The sequence below is a fragment of the Sciurus vulgaris genome (genome assembly GCF_902686455.1).
Source record: "Sciurus vulgaris genome assembly, chromosome: 8".
Classification (NCBI taxonomy): domain Eukaryota; kingdom Metazoa; phylum Chordata; class Mammalia; order Rodentia; family Sciuridae; genus Sciurus; species Sciurus vulgaris.
Window position 1 is genome coordinate 17397317 of NC_136468.1, and position 16572 is coordinate 17413888.

Below are 16572 nucleotides of genomic sequence, written 5' to 3' on the forward strand. Positions count from 1 at the left end.
CCAAAGGATTTAAAATCAGCACACTACAGTAATGTAGCTACATCAATGTTTATAGCAGCCCAGTTCACAATAACTAGATTGTGAAACTAGTTGCCCTTCAATGGATGAATGGATAAAGAAGCTGTGGTATATATACACAATGGAATATCATTCAGCCATGAAGAAGAATGAAATTATGGCATTTGCAGGTAAATGGATGGAGTTGTAGAATATCATGCTAAGTGAAATAAGCCAATCCCCCAAAACCAAAGGCTGAATGATTTTTCTGATAAGTGGATGATGATACATAACCGGGCAGGTAGGAAGGAGGCAAGAATGGAGGAAAGACAGATTGTATAGAGGAAATGAGTGGTGGGGGGAAGGAAAAACAATAGAATGAGACAAACATCATTACCCTGTGTACATGTTTGATTACGCAAATGGTGTGACTACTTCATGTACAATGAAAGAGAAACATTCATGTACAGAGAAACAACAGTTGTACCCCATTTGTGTACAATGAGTCAATATTTAAAAAAAAGAAATTGTACTCCACCAGTCAGGTCTTACTCATTTCACATAGTTACTGCATTTTAACTTCATTTCTATGTATTAGTGGGAAACAGCTGTTTAAAAATAATCATAATGCCTTTTGGATCATCTCTGATTCAGACTCTGTCCTGCCACCAAATATTTGGCATAGAGTGGCAGCAAAATCTGAGTGCTGAAATCTAGTGCTTTGCTTAGCGTTTTAGGCATCAAATTAGGAGTTATTTCAAATGAATTAAAAGCACTCAGTAAGAGAAGAGAAATTCTACCTGTAGCAACAAAGACAGGGATTTGACTGTGTCCAGTGGAGGTCCCCAGGGTCCTGGAGGAAGCCATTTGGTCTTTCTGACCTGCCTCTCTGAGGCGGTTCTAGTTTTATCACTTACACTTAGGTTCTTTTTTAAAAATGTGATGCCAAGATAGCAGATTATCATTTTATAAATCTAAGTGGTGGGTTTCAGGGGTATCTGTTCATCCCTCCCCCCAATGACTCTTTGTTTCCCCACATTATTTCCCAGTTAGAACAAAATTGTAATCACAAAGCAGAAGTGACAGTGCCAGGTGCCCCTCTCTTATTTCCTGGGGCCCATGAGTGCTTTCGAACCTGGGTCTGTTTAAGGGTGGGGCTCTAGGGGACATGGAGGTGCAGTGCTGAGGAACCACTCGCTGTCCTCCGCATGCAGCCTGTCAGAATGCCGCTGTCCTCCATCCACCCAGCCGGTGCCGCTTGAAGTAAAGATGAACGCGTGCTTTTTCTGTGCCTGTTTGGTGGCCGCTTGCTGTGCTCTGTGAAGATGGAAAATGGACTGGAATTTCTAGAGTGTCTGATGACGACGGAGCCATTGTGTGAGAGTCCCCACTTGCAACGGGTTGGTGGGAATGAGAGGTCAGGAGAACATTGGTTTGTCCTGGCTGTTGATTATTTACCTTTCAGTATAAATTTGGAAGGTTGGAGGACTGCTGCCCTTTGGAATTTTATTCGATGCTAAATAAGAACTCAGACTCCCAGTGGGGACCAGGCACAGCCACTGAAAGGCTGGTTGGCGGCAGCTGGAGGGCAGGGACCCACTGCAGCAGGGTGTTCTGAGCCTGGGCACTCCTGGACTTGGAGTGCCCAGTGACTAATATTCCTGCTCTGAGTCAGTGTCTGCAGTCTTCTCTCTCCTCCCTTGTGGCCGTTGTGCCATTTGTCTAGGACTGCAGGGTGTCCCCAGATCTGGGACTTTCAGTGCTTGGAACCAAGAAAGGCTGGGGCACACTGGGGCAGTTGGTTGCCCTGCTATCTGGCTTTCCTGCCTCTCTCCTTTCTCTCCTGGTCAAGCAAGACAGGAAGCATCCCAAGCTCCTTTGTCCACATTACAGATAGACTTTACCCAGGGTGATGGAACTGGAGGGCTTGGCAGAGCAAAATGATATTTAAGAACAAAGGCGGGGGGCTGCTCCTTCGGTCTGGACAGAGTGTGACCTGCCTTTGGAGAGGCTGCGCATCCCCTGCGGAGCTGCAGGCTCTTCCTTTGCAGCACTTTTATTTTATCTTTTTAAATTTTGTTGTTGTACTAGAGATTTAACCCAGGAATGCTCTACCAAGATGCATTGTCAGATTTAAAAACTTTTTTTTTTTTTTTTTTTTAATTTTCAGACGGGGTCTTGCTAAGTTGCCCAGGCTGGCCTCAAATTTTTGATCCTCCTGCTTCAGTCTCCCAAGTTGCTGGGATTATAGAAATGTGTCCCCACTTGTTGTTTGACTGAAAGTTTTCTGGCAATAGAAAACTGAGGCCGTTGTAGTTAAGAGCCAGGGAGCAAACAGGCATGAGGGAGATGACCCCAAGCCCGCAGTATCTTCCTGGTTCCACCCCTTTCTGGGTAACTCTTCACTGTGCCCATCTGGAAAGGAAAGGGGCATTTCTAAGCTGTAGATTATGTCCCTTAGATACCTAAGAAGTCTTATTAGGATCAATAATATTCAATTAGAGCAAAATATAAGTAAGCACCCAAATTCTACACTTATTTTCCTCTGTGGTCACTAACAGCTGGGGTCATTTCAAAATTTCAGTTGTTATTTTGGTTTTCCTTCATGCACATGGAGAATAGATACAATCTGTTTCCCAAGGTCAAGTGGCAGAGCTCCAGATAGGCTGTGGACCTTCAAAATAACCAGACAGAAGCCCATGCAGGGGCCTTTCAAGATTCTGATCTCTATGGGAACAGGGACAGGGTTTCTCTCTCCCCATGATTCATCAGGAGGGTTGTTTACTTTTCTGGGTCTGCAGTTCAACAACCCACTGTTCTTTGCACACCTGTGTGATATTACTGGTTGGTGTGAAAACCCTGCCATGATATTTGTCCCTGTAGAAGGGCCTCTTTGTTTGTCTACCTGTTTTGGAGTCCTCCTTCGCTTGGTTATCTAATCTAACTGCCAGCTGTTTATGAACTGGTTTGCATCAACCATTACCTAGAAACTGGCATGAAAACAGGATTAGGAAGAGCATTTTTTTCTATATTACAGTTGCTTTCTGATTAAGGCTCGTCACTAGAAATAGCTCACGCAGACCCCTCAGTCTTTAAAGACCCTCAGGAAGTGACAGAGGGGAAGTGATTTCCCCATAGTTGCATTCTGAGATGGTCATCACTGATCCAAAGCCCTCCTCTCCCTACCCCCGTGTGGCCCTCCCTTTCTGGAGCGTCTGGTTTTGGGATGCTTGGCCCTTTCTAAGAACATTAACATAAACCAGTGGCAAATCTCAGGCACTGTTATTCATCCATCAGTTCCTCGGACCTTAGCCAGACTGGAGGGTGTGCAGAGCAGCGAGAGGCTGTGGTTTGGTCATGAAGAAGGAATGTGCGATGTAGAGTGACGGTTCATCAGCGAAGCGATAAGCAGGTGATCAGCGGAATGTCACCCGGGGCCACGCCCACTCTAAATCAACCGCCGCCACTCAGACAGACTCTCTGACCCGAGCCCTTCTGTTTCTCAAGCAGAAAACCAGGATGGAGTCAAAAGACCCCAAGAAATACACACTCAAAGGTCTTATTAAATGAAGTATTCTTGAACACTTGGAATAAGGTAGATGAATAAATGATTATGGCTGGACCTGGGGTCAAATGAGAAAGGAAAACCTGAGAGTTGGGAACTCAGCAAATATTTGCTGAGCACCTCCTATGTGCACTGCTGCCCTTCCAGATGTGGTGGGCAGGGAGGGGGCTGTCCAACAGCAACACGGACAGCCCCTGGGTAGCCCAGTGGGGGTAGGGCGGGATCAGGTAATAAAAGACAGAACAGATAATAAACAAGCTAGTTTCAGATAATGGCTAAAGCAAAGAAGGTGGTAGAATAGGTCCTTGAGGACTGTGGGAGGCGGGGACTCCACCTTTCTGAGTGGCATTTTAGTTGGGCGGCTGGGAGTCTGAGGGCCTGGGAGGGATGTCAGATCAGCAGCCAGGAGGTTGGGAAGCAGGCTGAGTTGGTGGTCAGGATGGTTAGCAGAGATCAGTACACCAAGAGGTGCTGGTATTCTTAGATGATAAATCAGCTCCATATTAGAAAGATCCTTTCCAAGTTTCTCAGATGGTTTTAATTGCCTTTTGGGGGGATGCCTAACATGGTATTAGTCATAGAAATGACAATGAAGGACATTTAGGTTTTTCTCACAGATATTAGTGGATGGGAGCTATTTTATATTTGGAACTTTATTTTTAAACTATGAAAATAATGTATTACCAAACTGAGAGGAATGAATAAAGAAAAAGCTTCTGTGTTCCCATTATCCTGACAGCAGTGTTGTATGTCTTTTTCAGTCCTTTTCATTGTGTGATTTTAGATAGTTAATATGTAGCCCTTTAAGTGGCTGACAGGCCTTTCCCCATACTTTCTCAAAGTTATACTCCATGCTTGCAAACTTAATAACTAAGTACAGGCAATTCTTGTTATTCTCAGTGGTCATGCTCTAGAATGTCACAGCAAACACTGAATTAGCAAATAATGAATGAGGGAAAAATACAGAGTTAGATTCCTCTGAGCCTGTGATCACAGCATGTTTATCCACCAGTCAATATATAGCCTTCGTTTATGAGTGATTCTGTTCAAATATATATTAAGCATGGTTATTTAATATATATTGTTGATTTATAGACATTGAACTATGGCCAGGAGCACTGTAGCTCCTGCCTGGACAGAGCTTATCTAACACTTGGATGTTTTCTCTAAGCACATCACAGTCTTCTTATATAAGTTCATGGACACTAAACAGCACTTCAGTGTTGTGCCGGGGGCCATCCTAAATGGTAAAATCACCAGCGAAAAGCACAAAGATGTGAAAAATGTGGCAGTAAATAGACCATGAAAAGAGCACTTGTTTACAGCATGAGAACAAGGCAGAGGGTCGAGAGCCTCCTTGGCCCTCACTGGGAGTGTGCGCGCCACATGCCGGAAATTTCTCACTGCTTTCTGCAGACTCGCGAATGTCGGTGAAACTGCCACAAGTATTGATTCAAAGGTGGTTACAAACAGATTTTAGCAAGTCGACGAATTAACAAATATGGAATCTGTAAACACGAAGGCTCAATATACTGGCTATGGACAACTGAGTCCTAGGTCGCTCACTTTGGAAGCATACGCAGATCACAGGTGAGCTCTGCTGTTTGTGCATCTGTTACCATTCCCTCTCAGTTCCCACGGATAAACTGCATCTTGAAAAAATTAGCAGTGCCCAGGGAGGAGCTCTAAGCAGGGCTGGGTGAGAACCCCTCTGTGTCTCAGAAGAGCATTATGCTCATCGCTTTTATGGGGGGACGTTAGCATTTGTAAACTTCTTTGAGGTAGTTTAGTTTTCCCAGAAAAAGTCACAAAAGTGAATTTATGGTAACTATATCCGACTCCACCTGAAGTGACTGTCAGGTGTTTCCCTCTCCCAAGAAGCCCAGAGAGTGAGTCTGTTTCTTTGACCAGTGTCTGCTCGGCCAGAATCGATCTCCCACTGGAAAAGACAGTCTGTCTCGTGGCTCACACACACATGAGGGTGTCCACCCACATTTTCACCATGGAGGATAATGTCGTGGGAAAAGGGTAGCTTTTCCAATCAGAGGAACTGATAGTGATTTCCTGGCTCCATGTCTTCCTTAGCTATGCAGTTTTGGGTAAGTTGAAGAACCTCTCTGGACTTTCATTTTCTCATTGGTAAAATGAGTATCATAATTACCTAACTCATATGTCTGTTGTAAGGATTTAATGAAATCATAGATGTAGCCATTGTGCTCATTATAATACCTCTGATGATAAGACCTATGTTGACATGGAGTTCATTGATGGATTTTTAGAGAAAATCAGCAAGCAATCTTGGCAGTACCCTTTGTTTCCCATTAGTTGACTCCCAGTAGCACATTATTGAGTAACCAGTATGCTTTGGCATTTGCTTGAGTATCTAAGCTAACATCACTGGTTACTGTCATTCTTCCTTCTAAATCACATTCTTTGTCCTCAGTGTGAGAAACACAAATGTTCTAAAGTAGACCTTAACGGAAACTCCTTTAGGTTCGTTCTCTGACCTTAAGAGGAATGCGTGAGTCTGTGTTAGCTGTTGAATGAGGTGGGGGAAGAGTTTGCTGGGTACAGCAGACCCAGGTCCGTGAGCACTGTGGAATAGCTGGCGTAACACGGGTGCCCATCTCACCAGTGGGGAAAGTGGAGGGGACCAAAGGGACTGGCTCAGAAGGATCCTGAAACGCGAAAACGCCTTCCCAGGTGCTAAAGGAGAGGCACAAACGAGTTTTCTTTCTCTTGATAATTGTGCACTTAAATGAGAATATAGGGTCCTTTGTGAAATGTCCATTTTGAGATCCAGCTTACACTTAACAACGACATGGACTCTGAAATGTTTTTTGAAAACTCCTGTGTGAAGTTAGTTGGTGAAACCCAGCTACTGGACTGCTCTCACAGGCTCACTGTAAACCTCACAGTGGCAAGGATGATGGGGTCAGCAATCTCGATGCTAAACTCCAGGTCCAAGTGGCTATTTCTCTCTGAACTTTGATAGCTGGTATCTACCTGAGACAAAAGGACATTTGTTTGTGCTGGCTTGATCCTCGAGATTACCCTGAGACGGTGATCTCTGGACCCTGATATGAGCTATAGACTCATTTCTCAACTAGGGAGAGGGTCACCTTCACATATAGTGTGTTTGGGGCTTTCTTCCATTCTTGTGTGAATGTCTCTTTATAGTTACCATTTTATCGTGTGTCCCATTATATTTCACACTCGTAGGCCTGTGACTCAGCAACACACAGCCATCCCTGAGCATGGGACAGAGCCACTCAGCAATGCCAGCCATGCCCAATGACACTGCTGGTTTTAATCGTCATCTCTAAAACTCACTTGAATGACCAGTTGCTCATTCGTTTGTGCAGACCACAGAACAAAGATGACAAAGTGCATCTGATATGCCTTCTGGGAGCTTTCTAAGACAGTTCATGGGTAGGGATGGCCAGTTTACTTTCCTGAGGTGTTTTCTGTAGGGTACTAGTATTCATATTGTCAATTCAGTCAGAAGAGTCAAACTAGGGAATTCTTGTGTTGAGCCCAGCACACTTTGGAATTGCCAGGAGGAACCTCTTATTAAAGGTTAAGGTGATTTGGTATCCTGTTTCCTTCTCTCACTTTCAATGACCATCTATAAATGAACACTCTCATAGTAAAAAGTCTAGTGGGGCGATTAAACTTAGATACTGAAATTCTAATGAATTAGTCTTATTCCATCTTTAGAGTTGGAGAGTTAGAGGATATAGAGGAGCTACAGGTAAGTGTGTGGTCCCTGCCTTGATGTCTCTCTGGCTGTTAGCATGTTAAAGCTTAGGCACGAGGTAAGAAAGATAGTTGAATCATGAATCCAGTTTTGGCAGAAGGCAGCCCCAGCCTCCACCGTGGACAAGCAGGTTTTGGGTAGTCCTAGTAGGCCTTGAGCTGTAAGACCGCATCGCGGACATCAAGAACTTACCACCGTTGCCTAACGTCTAGTGCATTCTCAGTACATTGTAGCGCAGTTGAGGCCAGAGTAGGTAGAGAACAAGGGCAAGACACGCCACAGGGAGGCCTAATGACTGTGAGTAGAGCAAGAGTGTGGTCTTGTCAGGTCCTGGGGTTAGGTGCACAAGAGGCCGTGTTCAGGGTTAGGTGTGCAAGAGGGTGTGTCCAGGGTTAGGTGTGCAAGAGGCCATGTTCAGGGTTAGGTGTGCAGGAGGCCGCATTCAGGGTTAGGTGTGCAAGAGGCCGCTTTCAGGGTTAGGTGTTCAGGAGGCCGTGTTGAGGTCAGGCAGGGAAGCACCTTGGTCTGCCATGGAGCCAGAAACCACAGCGGAAGAATCTGGTAGGGTGGCTGTTGGGAGGAAGGGCCAGGAGGTCTTAGGGCTAGTAAGGGAGCCAACGCAAACTGGCCAGAGGGGAACTGGCACATGTAGAAACCTCCTGCAAAGACAGGGCATTGAGAGGAAGTGAATGTGGAGATAAATATTCTAGAAGCATCTTCCAGCCAAACCAGGCTGTGAGTTGTCCTAAGCTACAGCACAAAATATATCATATGTAAATGGATCTACTTCTACTATTTCAAAAATGTCTTCTCTTTCCTTCCCTCAGTTTTCTTGTAAAATTTTCTTAAAAAAACAAAACAAAACAAACTCGTTCTTGGCCTAGAACATTAGGAAAAAAGATTTGCCCAAACCTAGGCCAGTGGGCGCGAACAACAGACCTGCAGTCTTGGAGGCCAGGGATGAAGTCACAGCTGCCAGCTCACATCATAGCCTGACTTCCCAGAAGACGGTCAGTGGGAGAGGAGGCAGACATGAGGTTTGAGAAACCATTCAGGAGAGAGAGGGAGAGCCCTGTGTGGGCCTCGTCCTGGCTTTTAGATGACTGCCTTCTCCTGCGTCTTCAGAGACAGAGAGACAGGGAGAGGGAGAGGGGAGGTGCTTCTCCCCCTGAGGGAACTAAGCCCATCATGAGGTCCCTACCCTGTGACCCTGTCTGAACCTGGTTACCTCCCGAAGGCCTCCTGTCTAAGGTGCCATCCATCACAGTGGGAGCGAGGGTCTCAACATAACGCATTTTGGGGGGTGACACAGTTCAGTCAATGGCACAACATAACAAAGCAGCACAAATGTAGTGGCTTAAAACACCATTTCCTGTTGAATTTCCCATGGGTTAGAAGCCGGGACACAGCTTAGCTAGACTCTGTTCAGGCCACGGGTCTCACCTCCCTGCAGTCAGGCGTCAGCGCGGGCTGCAGTCGCGTTCCGCACTCAAGGTCCTCTTTCAGGCTCACAGGGTCATCGGCAGAACTGACTTCTTGGCACATGTAGACCTGTTGGTAGCCTGCCTTTTCCAGGCCAGTGGGAGGAAAATCTCTCTGACTTCTGGACCTGCTTTTAAAGTGGTCTTCTGCTCAGGCCAGTCCCACTCAGGATAATCTCCCTTTTGATGAACTCAAGGTCAATTGGATTGGGACCTCACTTACATCTCCAGATTGTCTTTGCCATAATGTAACCTGGCGCTCACAGGGACACTATCTACCATACTCATGTGCTGCACAGGCCACGTCAAGGGCAGGGGACTACCCAGGTCATGCCTCGCAGGGGACAGGAATCTCAGGTTATCCTAAAATCCAGCCCGCTATAGCAGTAGGAGAAAGTGAGAGGCCAGTGCATGTCTCTTCTCTGCCTATGAGCAGATGGATTTAGCAGACGGTCACAGGGAGAGGGTGTTTAGATAGCAGGATCAAAAATATTATCTTAAGAATTCATGGCTGGTGGCCACAGTCATGTGACAACAGAAACTACCACTCAATACAATCCAAAGAGAAAAGTTCAAATGCAGCAGCTCAATGTGGAAATTTAGATGTATATAAGAAAAAGGGTCACCCATAGGGCAATGCCAGAGCCTGCCCTAGTGTGGAGGGTGAACAGGGGGTGAAGAAAGAAGAGCTTGTTTCCAGGACTGGAGGTCCTATTGCATACAGAGTTTTGGAGAACAAATTCCACACCTTCACTGTAAGAGCCATACTTGGTGGAAAAGGCCCAGTTGTTATAAATCCTAATCGCCTTTAACATGCGGGACACAATTAGAGAGATTTCTGTCCATGTAATATTTAAAACGCCAGAGAGAAAAAAAAATCAGTATTATTGTCCTGCAGACTGGTCTGTGTTTTCAGCCTGTGTCTTCCAATGAGTATTTATTTATATAACAGGAAAGGAATATCGAATATCTCTCTTCTAAGCAGAAAATGTTGCCTCTAGTAAGTTGCTCTCACTGTCCTTTGTTCCCTGAGGACTATTTAAACCATGTCTCACTTCATTTGATTAAATGGAGTCTGTTTTAAAGAACCAATGCTTTCTTCATCCTATTATAAGTTTGAAGGTTTTCATTGTAGAAAACATAAATAAGAAGAGTGAGTATACATAACCTGTTACGCTCTTAAGAAGTACTGTGCAAGGGCTGGGGGGAGATAGCTCAGTCAGTAGAGTGCTTGCCTTGCAAGCACAAGACCCTGGATTCAATCCCCAGCACCGCAAAAAAAAATAAAATAAAATAAAAAAGAAGTACTGTCCACATTTTTACCATATATCCGTCTATACCTCTTCACACGCCAGCACTTTATAGACACTTTCTATTTTATCATTGAAACTGTAGTGAATTCAGATTTTGCAACTTAGGTATATACTGTGGACATTTTTATGTGTTAACAGATGACTTTCTGGAGTATCCTTTTCAATAGCTGCTTAGCTACCCTTCAGTTTATTTCAATAGTCTTCTATAGGCCATTTCAGATTTCATGTAGGTGATGGGTAGCAGTTCAGGGTTATCCCTCCAGCTTTGATCGGTACCTGGTCTTCTTGATTGCGATGCTGTGCCTTCATCCAATGCTCATTGATCCAGCGCTTGCTGCTTGCAAAGGCCAAACTTGTGCTTTATGTTTACTTTTTCCCTGGTCGGTTCCCAAGGTTACTTGTGGAGTTTTTAAATACCTCTTTTGTGAGCTAGCAGCCCTAATAAACAAACCACTTTGTTGAGACTGGGAGTATTAGCACTGGCACGGTTTCCAGTTTTACTGCGAGTGCAGACATCACAAGGCTGCGAGGTGGCCAGCTGCACCTTAGGTCTACACAGACTCTGTGTGAAGCTTTGTGAATTGCTGTTTTTCTTTCCCGTTCCCTTCTAAATGGGCTGCTGGTGACAAAAATCTGTTTAAACAAAGGTGAGCACAGAATCAGTTTAAAGCCTAAACTTTGAAAGTTAGTTTGAGGTTTGACCTATTAGAAACTGACTCTGCAAATGTGAAGAGTCCGGTATCAGGATCCACAGGAGAAGGGCTCTTGGATTTTGGAGGGGCACCCGGCAGTGAAGAATGTACAGTTTGGTGACTGAGAGAGTCATCTGGGAATCTCTTTGGCACCATGCTGTATCTCATAGAAATAATACAGCAGACCACCCCCAACATTCCCTCAGCAGAAAGAACTCAGATTAACGTATCCGTCCCTTGTGATCCTGCCTGGTCTGCATTTTGAAAGTTCCGTTTTTTGGCTTTGGAAGTGTATGGTGTCATTTTGGGTTGTCATCATGATATGGAAGGAAATGCTGTTGGCATTTCTTGCTCAGGGGCATAGTAATGTATAGGTCAGTCCTGATTAGTGAAGAATCATCTTACCAAAAATATCCACCTTGTCTGGTTGAACATCTCTAGCCATTTCAGAATGATTGGTTTCTTCTGAGGAATGGAGCAGACAGCATGAATACATGGCCCTGAAGTCTTCTGGGGCCTCCTAGAAATTGTCTAGTCCTATCTCCCCATTTCCCATAGAGGTTCCGCATAGCTGAGGCTTATGGGCTTACCCATAAGCCCACATTTGGCCTTATGGGTAAGGGGACAGCAGGACAGGATATATTTGGCCTGCCCAAATTGAGTCATTTTTTTCTGATAAAGGCTGTCGGGTTGTTTGTCTCTTGGACCAGCTGTGGAAAGAGTGGAAATTGTCCAGTCCTATCCAGCTGTTAGCTCAGCCATGCTCAGGGGAACCAATTCTTTGCCAAAAATGTCTTGGAAAAGGCCAGAGAGGGCGTTGCGGGGGAAACAGTGACTCAGGCTCAGGATTTGCTTTTAGTCCCTTTTCTCCCCTTGGATGTGAGTGGCAGCGGAGGCCACCTGCATCATAACTGTTCTCCGAATGTCAGAGCTGCAAGGGGCTGGGAGACCAACCAGTCTTACCCTTCAATATTGTATTCTAAGAAGAGAGACCCAAAGAGATCCAGGTCTCGGCTGAGGTCACCGAACCGGGTAGCAATAGAACTAGGTGTGAAAGCCAGGCCTTTCGATTCCAAATGAAGGACCCTTTCCACAACACTGGCAGACTTGTCATGTTGTTCGTTAGTGCAACTTTACTGGCTTTCTTTCCAAAATATTCTCCCATTCCCACCAAGGCATTGCACCCTTTTTACATTTGAATCTTAGGTACTTTCTAAGATTATTGGCCTCTAGGATGAGGAAAAAGAATTTTTGTGACCAGAAAGCAAATGTTGCTGATTCATCCTGCAGTAAGTAGTTATTCACTATTATTCAATCATGAAAAAAAAATTCAGAAGCATTACTTAAAATTGTCTTTTGGGAGAAAAATACTCAAAGAAGCTGTTTGATCACGTTTTAACATGTGGTGGTTGCATTTTCTAGAAAGACTCTGTCCATCATCATCTTCTACCACCTTCTCAGAACAACCTACTCAGATCACTAGAAAGAGAATATCATGGCCTCTTTTTTCACCTTCCCTAGACATTCTCCCACTCTACCAAGGTGGCACCAAGAGGAATGGCGGGACTGTAGTTAGATGGTAGGGAATTTCCACCTAACAGAAAAAGCACTCAAAAGGATACCTTTCAGAGTACCTGGGCTACAATTCCAGAGAAAAATTAAGAACCAGAAAATATCCATCCTTTGGGAAGGATTTGGCTGCTGCTGCTCAGACTCAGGATAAAGAACCTCTGAACTTGTTCAGGATCTTCTCTCAGCTGAGTTTCTCTGTTTGACTCGCTTGTGCTTGTCTCTGTCGTGACTCTCAGTACCCAGATGCCGGTGATCTCATTCTTCATACTGGTTACTTTGGGTCTTCTGGGCCAGTTTTGTCAGCAGTTCCACCAAAGGAGGAACTTAGTAATACAGTTTAGCTCCAAACAGTTCCCTCATAAAGTTTGGGTGAGAGGTTTGCATAAAAATTATAATTGCTGGTTAAAACAAAAGCACTCAAGAATCATATGGACATAATTAAAGTCAATGATTTATGGAGGAATCATGAGAGAGATGCATTGAGACTTGAGATAAGAGCCTGGTTTACAAAAGGGGAAAAGAAGATTTACAAGTTACAAATTGATGGACTGAACATTGAGGCCCTTGGAAAACAAATGGGCATGAGGTGGTATGAGCTTTCTAAGAAAACATGGTAGTTGATGAGCTTTGTCATTTTTTATAGTGTTGATAGGCTGAGAGATCGGAAAAATGCTGATATCTTGTCCCAATTTTAGCATGTAAAAAACAAAACAGCTAACATTTATTAAACATTTACTATGTGAAAGGAACTCTTCTAAGTGAATAAACCAAACCCTGCTTCCTTTGGAGGGAATTGGGAGTGCATAGTGTACCTAACTTTGGCTTCTTCATTTAAGATGGTGGAGCTTGCCTTTCCCATCTCTCTCATTTCTGGACTGGAGTTAATGGCTTAGCTTGAGACTAGCAGCATAGGGAAGTAGGGCTAACAGGTGGCTCTTCACACGCACTGCTCCAAGATATTCTGTCCTGAACAGGCTAGTCAGCTTCTGAGTTGGAGGTTGAAGAGAGTTCCTGACCTTGAAAACTTCTTAGGAAACTGGTTGAAGAGAGTTCTTGACCTTGAGAACTTCTCAGGAAACTGGTTGAGTTTCCTAAGAAGGAACATGGAGGAATGGACAGATAGTGGCCAGCACTAACTGGCTAGCCAAAATGAAGGTAACAACCTATGGATGACCACAAAGTAGCTTTAATGTTCTTAGCCCACATGGATTTCTCAACCAGTTTTCATTTACCATAGTCATATCTGGAGTAGTGAAGAATTTATTTTATTGTCACTATAATTTTGAAAGACATATTGTTTTTCTGATTTTCACATGGGGTAGAAAGTGTGAATGATCTGACCAAGGTGATTGCTAATAAGTAGACCTGACTTAGAATACAGTTGTCTCATAGCATCCACGGGAGACTGGTACCAGGATCCCCCATGATCACCCAAATCCGCAGATGCTTAAATCCCTTATATGAAATGGCTTAATAATTGCATGTAAACCCCACAATCTTCCCATATACTCTAAACCATCTCTAGATAATTTACAATATAAATGCCTTGTGAATAGTTGTTCTACTCCATTGTGTGGGAATGATGGCAAGGAAAGAAGTCCATACGTGTTTAATACAGGTGCCCTTGTTTTGGACATTTTCAATCTGGTTGGTTTAGTCCTCAGATACAGAACCTCACAACCAAATGTATTGTCTGATTCACGAATCCAATGAGTAAAACTGCAACACACGGCCAAGGTCCGTGGTATGTTGCATACTATCATTTCAGGGAGGTGGGGCACACACGTGAGTTCCCACAGCAAGTGCTGTAACCAGAACCTGCCTGGGTCTCCTGGTAGAGTGACCCGTGGGATTCCTGGTGCTCCTATCTGGGGTGAAGGGCACTCCTGGCTGTGAGTCACTCCCGTGCATGATACTTTGTACTTTGGAAGTTCCCCCCACCCCCCACCAACCCCTGCCCCAGGATGAGACTATCTCAGTAACGCTTCTCACATATTTGGCTCATGATTAAAGCATAGGTTTCTAGGACGCATGCGTGCCATGATTTTTCCCTTAAAAACTTCACATCTCCTTTAGTTTTTTAGTACCCAGCATCTTTGGTACTGGGTCCTTAAAAGCAGAATTTCTGTTGTAAAATGTATGTACTTATTCTGAGAAGTCCATGGGGTTGTCTGGGGAGGCTCCTTCAGTCACCCGTTTGGGGAGCCTGATATTTGTCCCTGCTTCTCTGTTGCAGAATCTGTGAGGTAGAGAGTTCAGCCTTCAACTTTTGGATTTCATGTACCACTTTGGATCTGTTTTTTCAAGTTAGAATAACCAGAATGGCCCAGATGATTTCTGAAGTTTTGTCAGACTTCACTAGTTAGTTAGTTGTTAGTTAGTTAGTTAGTTAATGACTGTTGCCATAACCCAGAGAGTTTTTGGAATGGCAAACACTAGATTTTAGTTATTCAAGGGTAGGACCCCAGAGCTGCAAGTGGTGAATGTCTAACTTTGTGTCTTCCCTGAAGGACGTGAGGCCTGTTGGGATAAAGACCAAATGCTGATAGTGCCAGGTTGTGTGCTGCGGGTGAGGGAATGGGGACACTTTCTGTTTAAGAGGGTGGAGTGAACCGGAAAGGAAGGCTTATAGCTGCAGAGCAGGCAGGAGACCACTAGGAGAGACTGACCAGACAGCCTCGACATTGACTTATCTAGTGAGAATGTAAAAGGGAAAACTCCAAATTGAAGGGTAAACAATAGAAGGGATATCAACACGGGATAAAACACCAACCTGAAAGATCTGCTTTAGGGAATTTAATGGGAAGAGAGTAAATAAGAAACTTAAATCCATGTTAACTCCAACTGTGGGGTGTTTGGGTTGAAATTGAATTAGGCTGGAGGCTCTGAAGTGTGGAAGGGCTAAAAGCAGCCATTTTGTTGAGTGTGTAGATTAGTGGGGTGGAGGAGAGACAGTGAAGAGCCCTGCTGTGTGGCCAGCACTCCCGTCTGAGAGCCACGAAAGGGGACTGGACGTTGGTATGAAGGTGGCTGCCACTCCCAGCATTCCAGGTCTCCCTTGCTCCCTCCCCAGGGATGGAAAGAAGAGAAATGCAGATTCTGTTGAGCAGCTGGCCCAGCCCTGAGTTTTGAAGGGCTTTTCATTCGTTTGTGAATTCAACTACCAGTTATGGCACAGGGAAGAAGCAAGAGAAGGTCTCAAGGGATGGTTTGAGTTTCTCAGTACAGATAAAAGAAGACTCCAGGGTTCTGGACAGCTCTACCTAGTCTAAAAGGGTCCTAGGAATTTCTTCCATCTGTACGAGGAGCTTGCCTTGCTCTCTGGCCCAAAGTAAAATCCGCAAAGCATTTCTTTTTTGACCATTAGGAATCTGAGCACTGAGTTCTCCATGATGATTAGCAGGCAGGGGATGTGTTGGAAGTGCACGAAAAGGAGAACCAGAGACCGGGAATCCTGTCCTGTTCCTCTCTATCCTACAATCCCCATCCTCTGGGTAATTCTCAATCTGTGAAGACCAGTGGTGGCAATGGTGTGGAAGTGTTTTGTCCTGTGTGAAGCACTATGTATTGGGAGGTAGTCTATTACTCTATTTTCTTATCATTATTTTTATTTCTGAGGAGGCTGGTTGGATACCCTTGGGCCATGGAAGGAGAGGCCCTCTGCCCAGCTTGGTTCAGAAAAGAACTAAGAAGCACATTTTGGAGATATTTGCAGTTATGGATATAAATGAGCCAAGAAGCAGGCAGATGGATGTGTTTGTGCTAGCTAAATGAATCTCTCTGCACCTTTGCCAGCAGGAGCCACCTATGGGGAATCTTTCCCTTAATCTCATTAACCAAGTTGTTTGTATTTTAAGTAGACATTTTTTTTTTCTCTTGTCACTTCAAATTCTAAGAAGAATCAATACAAGCCATTCAGGATGGGATTGCATTTGGAGAAAGTGCCTCATTGCTTGCTTTAATGATGACAAGATTTCATTATTAGTGCATATTCTTGAAGCCAAGTATCATATGTAAAAATTCATATTTATGTGATAAATAAATCGAGGTTGACTTTAAACAATTTTTTTTTAGAGCAGTTTGAGGTCCACAGCAAAATTGAGCAGAAAAGCACAAAGATCTCCCACACCATCCTCTTGACTCTACATACACACAACCATATCCCCATCATCCACAATTAGGGAGACACTGT

General features: G+C 44.4%; 1 protein-coding gene and 1 long non-coding RNA gene across 3 annotated transcripts in view; one reads left to right on the plus strand and one right to left on the minus strand.

Annotated features, from left to right (window-relative positions):
- Positions 1-16572, plus strand: part of CREB3L2 (cAMP responsive element binding protein 3 like 2) — a 108317-nt gene that overhangs the window by 38441 nt on the left and 53304 nt on the right. The gene's annotated exons all lie outside the window — the stretch shown is intronic.
- On the minus strand, positions 12158-14931 carry LOC306668656. Its single transcript, XR_013765929.1, has 2 exons — positions 13439-14931; positions 12158-13396 (listed from the first exon to the last, which is right to left on the minus strand). It is a non-coding gene; the product is annotated as an uncharacterized lncRNA (long non-coding RNA).